A 9,132-nucleotide genomic window follows, 5' to 3' on the forward strand; every position below is an offset into this window, starting at 1 on the left:
CAAATGCTTGGATATGAGTTGTCTTACTCATCCATTCAAGTACTTGTCGTTTATTCTAAAATACATCAACCATACATATACCTATTTTCATAATCACTGAGATGAAAAAGAAAGTGGTCTAGAGTCTTCTATTCCCTTTCCCGATTATTAGGATACGAGTTGTCTTACTCGACTATCCGAGTATTTCGTCATCCTTTCAAAACACCTTAATCTTCATTAAATCCTTTTACAACTAAGGATGAAAAAGAAAGCGGTCTAGAGTCTTCTATTCCCTTTCCCGATTATTAGGATACGAGTTGTCTTACTCGATTATCCGAGTATTCGTCATCCGTCCAAAGCACCTTAACTATTATCAAATCTTTCCTATAATTAAGGATGAAAAAGAAAGTGGTCTAGAGTCTTCTATTCCCTTTCCCGACTATTAGGATACGAGTTGTCTCACTCGACTATCCGAGTAATCGTCATCCAACCAAAAATATCTTAACCTACCAAGTTTATCCTTTCTCACCCTCGTGCGATCGAAACCAGTCAAACAAAATATCCAACATATTAATCCAACTTGTCGCCCCCGTGTGACCAAAAACTCTTTTCAGAAAGAACACTATTTAATCCTTTCTAATGCGCACAACAAACTAGCGCTTAAGCCTCCGCCGAGAGTAGACAAGCCAACGTTTAGCCTTTAGGATGCGATCTAAACAATTTTTCATTAATAAAAATACCAACCAACCGTAGTTTCCCCGAACTACGAATGCTCTGATTTCCTTATTATACCATAAGGATACGTAGGCAGGAGATTGTTGTATCTTCGCGAGCACACTAATAAAAAACCTCCCCTTTCTCCTTTCTGAGGTTCTCATCCATTTCTATTTTCGATATTTTATAACCCAAAGATAACAAACAAACATAAATTAACACTCGAACACACTTTAGAGCTAAAAGGTTCCCGTTGAGTACAACGGACGTAAGGGGTGCTAATACCTTCCCCTTACGTAATCCACTCCCGAACCCGAATATGGTTGCGACGACCATTATTCCATTACCTAAAGGTTTTATCGATATTTCCCTATCCCTTTATTGGGATAAATAAAGTTCGGTGGCGACTCTGTTCGAACATAATTTTTTCCGCGACCATCGCGAGGAATCGTATTTTTCGAGATGCGACAGATGGCGACTCTGCTGGGGACAGCTCCAAGCAAAAGAGAGTGAAGCCTAATTTAGTTGAGTTTCTGTATTGTGTGTTAATCTTGTTTGTTTGTCTGTTATTTTTTTATTCTGCTATTATTATTCTGTCATAATTATTATATTGTGATTTATTGACTATGTCTTATTTGGGGTTCTCTGGTTGGTGATACTTTGTGAGATAGGCTCTCTACCCGAGTCTGAGAAAAACCATAAGATTAAGTTGGTGGTCGCGTAGTGGGCGCCCACAAGGAGTCTTCCTTGTTGGGAAGAAACGAAGACCCCGCCTAGAGGAGATTCTCTTGAGATATTATTGTCCGACGAGTCTTCGTCACGGCGATAGTATTTTCAAGTTGGATCAATGACTCTAGGGACCTTTTAACCCACTACATCCGGTGGTTATGTAGTATCGACCTGAAAAGTCCCAGACTTATTGGGTTAATACGAAAGCCCCAATCAGATGAGATCCCTTGGACGTATTATTACCTTACAGTAATATTTCCAACCTCGATCTATGACTCTGAGAACCTTGTTAGAACCTTGGACTCGAGAGTCGTGTAGTAGAATCCTCATGGAGTTTTCCTTGTTGGGATAATACAAAGACTTCACCTAGACGAGATCTTCTTAAGGATACTATTGTCTGACGAGTCTTCGTCACGGCAGTGATGTTCTCAAGAAATATCCGTGACTCTAGGAACTTACCAACTGTAGAGCCTACCCATGGGGTCCCATTAATCAGAGATACCTATCATTTACCCTTTATTTTGATCTATCTGAAAACACTTTGAACCTGTGATCCTAAACATGTCACTACAACTCATACACATATCATTGCATCTGCAATCGTCATGCATTGCATATCACCTTTCATACAAAATATATACAAAAAAACTCATCCACCCTTCGTCCATAGCCTGCAGTTGGTTTCCCGATACTCATATCAGACTTGAAGAAGCTCTTGAAAAACCATGGATCCATTGGAGCAAAATCACATTGCATTAAGAGGATATGTTGACTTAATATAAAATCAGCTAGACCAACTTGTGGAAGCTATGATAGTTTTAGCAAAGCAGGAAGACATCCTCAACATTGGCAATTGTTGGACTGATTTGTTTCTATTTTTGCATTTGTAGTTTCTTTGTTGTTAAAAGCTGCTTGTGTTTAAACATTGTTGTTTTAAATGGTAATATTGATGAAGTAATGATGCATGTTTTGAATTAATTATCTCGCATTCGCTCATTTTTCTTCTCTTATATCAAAAACAAAAAAATGCATCAGGGTTTCTCCCATTCACTTTTCTTTACCATAACTTTTTTTTTAGCAAAGATTTGAGGGAGGATGACGAAAACAAGTTACCCATAATTGCTGACTATATGCTTTCGGATAAAATCCTACTAATGATGTACAGGCATTGTTTCAAATCCCCAAACACTGGAGAGATAAGGAGTTAATCCCTAGTCAACCACTTCGAGCCTAGAAGTAGGAGTTTCTTTCGGATCTAAAAAACCTTACATTAAACCTGGGGCAGGGTAGTGTTCAGTTAATCTGACTACACATTCAAATTACAAGACGAAGCATCCCGTTTGTGGATCAACCGCATGATGTTCTTCGCACATATCCTGAAGTGTAGAAGGAACCATGCAAATCCAAAGGTTATGACGATTATTCTTCAATGACCAACGACTTGGAAGTCACATTCTAAAAAAGGAAATCAATAAAAAAGAGCCCGCTAAGTCGAACACCTGATAAGGCGACTTAGGCAAAAAAAACTGGGGCAATCTCGATGGACTAAAACTTCGAAAAAGGTGGTTCAGGCAAAACTTAGGGATCAAGAAAAAAATTAAAAGAGGTCACGAAAACCCTCAACAAAATAAAAACAAGATTTAGTGACCACCATATCCAAATCAAAAGGTCACCAACATCCATAAAGAGCGAAAAAGTGACTGTCATTTCAAAAAGATCTTACACTGCTGAAATCTCGTAAGAGTAAGTGTGTGTCGAATTAATTGAACGTAGGATTGGAGATCATCATGAAGAAGGGGCGGGTTAAAATAAAATTTGAGCCTTATATCCTTTTGTTTCAATAACCATGAACCAAGCCACGTTACAACCCTCAAAAGACCTAATTGAGGTAGGGTTATTTCCGAAAGCATATTACAGCAAAATTGCGTAAAATGACTCCTAAAGATTTGCTAATCTTCAACATCGATGTCATTATTCTCGTTGTGTCTTTCACACTTTAAGTTGCTAAATCAGCATTACATTTGGACTCATGGTCCACTTGTCACACATTATCACATCATTCAAATAAATTCTTTTCAAAACTTGCATGAGTGTCGCATTAAAATTACCATTTCTGAACAAACAATTTTAACTGCAAGTCAGTACTTGACGTCGGGGAAATTCCAACAATAAGGAATCATCAGAGGAACTTGGACATTCGTTGGTGCTAACCCGAATCAATACTACCTCATAACCCACGAATCAGGTGTATGCCACCAAAACATCAAGTTGATCATAGGAAAATTACTCCAAGAATTAGTCAATCTTAAACAGTCTTCAACATCTGTTAATAAATGTGCAAATCATTTCAAGAATCAGTTGATCCAGAGAAAATCATCTCAGGACTCTATTAACTAGGGGCAGATCACCTAGAGGTTCTGTTGGCCAGGGGCAGACCCCTTCAATGTTCAGTTAGGGTGAGTTAAGTCGCTTCAACGCTCATACCGGGGCAAGCTACCTCAAGAGCGCAAGAAAAGTCAACCACTCCAAGAGTCAGTTAACTATGGATAAATCCTTTCATGGATCAAAATTCTGGGGCAATCCATCTCCAAATTATGGTACAATTGCTTTCAAAATCCTTTTTGAGGTAAACATTTTGCATAGACCCATCACATTGGGGCAAGATGAGCCATACAGGAGCAAGTCATCTCCCTGACTTCAAGCTGTTCAAGGGAAAGCTTTTTCACACGTCATCAACTGCAGAGTTCAAGATGAGTGTCGGGGAATCATGCTATCACCCCATAAAATAACCTTTTGACAGACAAAAGCCTTTCTGCAAAGAACCTTGTCTTCTAATACCCGCGCATGGGCATTTTGGAAACCTTCCAATCATTACATAAATCATCATCATGCATTAGTCATGTCGCTTTGCTCTAGCATAAAGCCATGCATATCATATCATTTATCAGGCATAACCCATAACATGAACCTGACATCAAAAAGCCTTAAAACCCAAAACCTGACACCAAAGCCCAACATCGCTTGGCCATTTCAAAGTCCAGTTCCCGTCTGGAAATTTATGTTGAAGTCCAGTTCTCGTCTGGCAACTTATTCCAAAGTCCAGTTCCCGTCTGGCAAACTATATCCAAAATCAAGTTCTTGTACGGCAAATCATTTGCCAAATACCAGTTCTCGTCTGGTAAATTATCTCTTAATACCAGTTCTCGTCTGGTAAATTATCTCTTAATATCAGTTATCGTCTGGTAAATTATTTCTTAATACTAGTTCTCGTCTGGTAGGTCACCTATTTCGATACCAGTTCTCGTCTGGTAGTCAATTATTTTCACCAGTTCTTGTCTGGTAGCCTACTTTAAAAATCAGTTCCTATCAGACAAATAAGAACAAGTTCAGTCCCGTCTGACATTTCAATTATTTTTAACAGTTCGCGTCTGGTAACATATCCTTCAAGTGTTGTCCTCACCTGGCAGTTCAGTCTCCTTCACCAGTTCTCATCTGGCAGTTCCCATATAAAGTCCAACCTCATTGACAGTCAAAAATAAAACCCTACAAAAATATCCAATTACCTAGTTGCATTCCCACATGCATCACACGAATCATCCATACATGGTTTTCCTACCAAATAGAAAATTCGAAAAAAACACAGTCATATCAATCATCAGCATACTCATGCATAACACTCCCATAAAATGGGAATTTCAACAAAATAAAAATCATTCGCATTCCTACATGCACATCCCAAATATCCCCAGCAATTGCATACTGCATACGTCTCATGCATCCTCCCATGCATAGTATTTCCACCCAAAGTGGAACATCATACAAAAATCACACCAAAATATCAGGATCCAAGGTCATTCATGTATACCCTGGACATTTCTCATTTCTAAATAAAGTTATTTCCCTGCATGTGCTCGTAGAATTATTTCTCAGCAAACCATTTTTCAACTCTATGATTAATAATGGTATTCCCAGCATTTTCTTTGCAATCATATCTCCCCAAGTAGAGGTTACCCTAAAAAGTCTCTTATGAGCTTTTTCCCCTGTAGAGCATTTCTAATAAATCACCCAAAAGGAGTCTTTTCAAAAAATTCCCCCAACAGACGAATATTTGAGATACTGCTTCATTTATCTGAAGAATCTCATTTCTCTGTTTGAGATACTGCTCTAAATATCCTCGAAGAGTCTTAGATTCAATTAAGGTATTGTTTTTCCCTTGCTGGAACATCTTAGTTCTATCGTATAAGATACTGCTTCGACCCGATACAGAGAATCTCATTTTTACTATTTGAGATGCTGCTTCATCAATATGAAGAGTCTCATTTCAGATTTTTTAGAGATACTGCTCTAAGTATCCTCGGAGAGTCTTAGATTCAATTAAGGTATCATTCCCTTGTTCGGAATATCTTAATTCTATCATATAAGATACTGCTTCGACCCGATACAGAGAATCTCATTTTTACTATTTGAGATGCTGCTTCATCAATATGAAGAGTCTCATTTCAAATTTTTTAGAGATACTGCTCTAAGTATCCTCGGAGAGTCTTAGATTCAATTAAGGTATCATTCCCTTGTTCGGAATATCTTAATTCTATCATATAAGATGCTGCTTCGACTCGATACAGAGAATCTCATCTTTACTGTTTGAGATACTGCTTCATCAATATGAAGAGTCTCATTTCAGTTTTTTTTTTAGAGATACTGCTCTAATATCCTCGAAGAGTCTTAGATTCAATTAAGGTATCATTCCCTTGTTCGGAATATCTTAATTCTATCATATAAGATGCTGCTTCGACTCGATACAGAGAATCTCATCTTTACTGTTTGAGATACTGCTTCATCAATATGAAGAGTCTCATTTCAGATTTTTTAGAGATACTGCTCTAAGTATCCTCGGAGAGTCTTAGATTCAATTAAGGTATCATTCCCTTGTTCGGAATATCTTAATTCTATCATATAAGATGCTGCTTCGACTCGATACAGAGAATCTCATTTTTACTGTTTGAGATACTGCTTCATCAATATGAAGAGTCTCATTTCAGATTTTTTAGAGGTACTGCTCTAAGTATCCTCGGAGAGTCTTAGATTCAATTAAGGTATCATTTCCTTGCTAGGAATATCTTAATTCTATCATATAAGATGCTGCTTCGATTTGATACAGAGAATCTCACTTTTACTGTTTGAGATGCTGCTTCATCAATATGAAGAGTCTCATTTCAGATTTTTTTTGAGATACTGCTCTAAATATCCTCGGAGAGTCTTAGATTCAATTAAGGTATCATTTCCTTGCTAGGAATATCTTAATTCTATCATATAAGATGCTGCTTCGATTTGATACAGAGAATCTCACTTTTACTGTTTGAGATGCTGCTTCATCAATATGAAGAGTCTCATTTCAGATTTCTTTAGAGATACTCCTCTAATATCCTCGAAAAGTATTAGATTCAATTAAAGTATTTTTCCCTTGCTGGAATATTTTAATTCTATCATGTAAGATGTTGTTTCGACTCGATACAGAGAATCTCACTTTTATTTGAGATGCTGCTTCGTCAAAATGAAGAGTCTCATGCTAGATTTCCTTTATATTATTCTAGCATCCTGGAAAGTCTTGAGATTTAGCTAGGGATGTCATTCCATCGCTAACGTATCTCGACTGTGACGTCCAAGATACTGTTCTAACGACTCCTAAAAAGTCTTGACTGTTCCATTTTACTGTGGGATGATGTGTTTTGCCATTTCTCACCGCATTTTCTTCCTATATTTTCTTCCTTTCATTGCCTGGGACAAAATTTGGGTCTTCTTGTATTTAATTATCTCCCACCGTGAATGTGTAAAGACTACTGTCATTATCACTTACTGGTTTAAGGTAATTAAATAGGGGCAGCTGTCATACCCCAATTTTGTCCGGCCATTTTGGTTTAATCCATAAGATTTCTTTGTTTCAAAAGTCCCATATTTAGATTTTTTGTATTTAAAATAGAATTGTGTTGTTTTTTTTAAATTAAGTCATTATACTTAAATTAGAAATTTGTTTTAAAATTAAGTCATTATACTTAGGTTGGAAATTTGTTTTTTTTTTTTAAAAATTGAAATTGATTAATATAAATAAATATTGAGTTAAATTTTGAAAAGTTTAAAAAATAATTACATAATTAAAATTTAATCCAAATATTACATAATAAAAGTATCCACATAAATAACAAAAAAAGCTTAAAAAGATCTTGCTGATAATCAAAAAAATAGTTACATAGTTCTAAAAAAAAAGGGAAGTTTCAAATTAAATTTGCATATTAAAAAAGAGAGACTAATTACACAAAAAAAATGCTTCCAAATAAGTTCTGAATAATCCAAAGGGCCAATGCATAATAACAAAGGGGTTACACGTTTAACCCAACTTTTCAAAAGCTGAAGTATTCTAATCAATCTCAAATTTCTAAGTCCCAATATTATTACAGAGTTTGGAGTACATTTAAAATAAGTTGAAAATTGGAATAAGCTGTAAACACAGCAGTTTGAAGCAAAATTCAAAGACTCTTCCAAAAAGCTCTTTTGGAAGTTCCCAATTCAAAACCAACTCTTCAGAACTTTTCAAAAACCTGTTGAATAACAACCCCCTTTTTCAATCAATCAGCATCAACATCACTTCACCTGCAAAAACCAATTCAAAATCAAAAAACAGCTTATTCAAAAAGCACTTTTCAAAAGCGCTTAAAAAACTGAAAAATAACTAAACAAATTACTCAGTTTGAAGCTTTATTCATAAGGTTAACATAAACATCCAAAAAGCACTTTTGGCATTAGCTTAAAACAGAATAAACCAAATCCCACATAATCTGGGATGGGAAATTCAAAAAGCAAAGAGTTTTTAAAGTCTGAATCTTGTCTTCAAAAATGGATTAGGAGAGGTTAACAGGAACACAACACAGTAACAAATTATTTCTAAAAAAAAACCAAAAGAACAACAGCAACAACACAGAGATTTTTTCTAAAACCCTAAACAACACAACAGCAAGAACAAATCAATTTTTTCTAAGAGCCCTAAAAAGTTAACAGCAAGAGGATACACAACAAAGATATTTTTCTCAAAACCCTAAACCAGTACACAACAGAAAACGCACAGCAAGAACAACAACAAAGAGCAATATTTTCAAAAAGCCCTAAAAAAAAACCGAAACAGAAGAAGGAGGCTTATCTGAAGACGGGACGCATCAAACTCAGCTTCATCTTCTTCTTCTTCCAACGAATCCTTCCAAACCTCCAACGAGCACCCTCACAAAACCACAATTTCTCCGCCGGCCACAATCAACCTTCAATCGCTCCTCACCGGCGCAACCTCCATGACGGCTTTAGTTGGTCTGTGAGGTCTCACAACCACAATCGCTCATTTTGGGAAAATTTTGAAGGTACGATTCTGAAGTTTCTGTTGTAAAAACCTAATTATGTTGGTCAGAACTTGGGCCTTTGGCCCAATCAATTTTGGCATGCACGCACACTCCCTCGATGCTACTGCACCCCATCCGAATGGGCTTTGATAGCCTTTGTTGAGCCCATTCTCAACTTCTATGGGCTTATTCCTTTGTTTTTGGTTACTAGTTAATATAGGTTACTTAGCTTAATTAGATGATTAGGTATTAATTAGATTAAATTAGTTATGATTAGGATTAATTAGAAATAATTTTAGGATTAGAAATAGTATTAGAAATATTAGAAATA

This window comes from Lathyrus oleraceus, chromosome 6 (genome assembly GCF_024323335.1).
Source record: "Lathyrus oleraceus cultivar Zhongwan6 chromosome 6, CAAS_Psat_ZW6_1.0, whole genome shotgun sequence".
Lineage (NCBI taxonomy): Eukaryota > Viridiplantae > Streptophyta > Magnoliopsida > Fabales > Fabaceae > Lathyrus > Lathyrus oleraceus.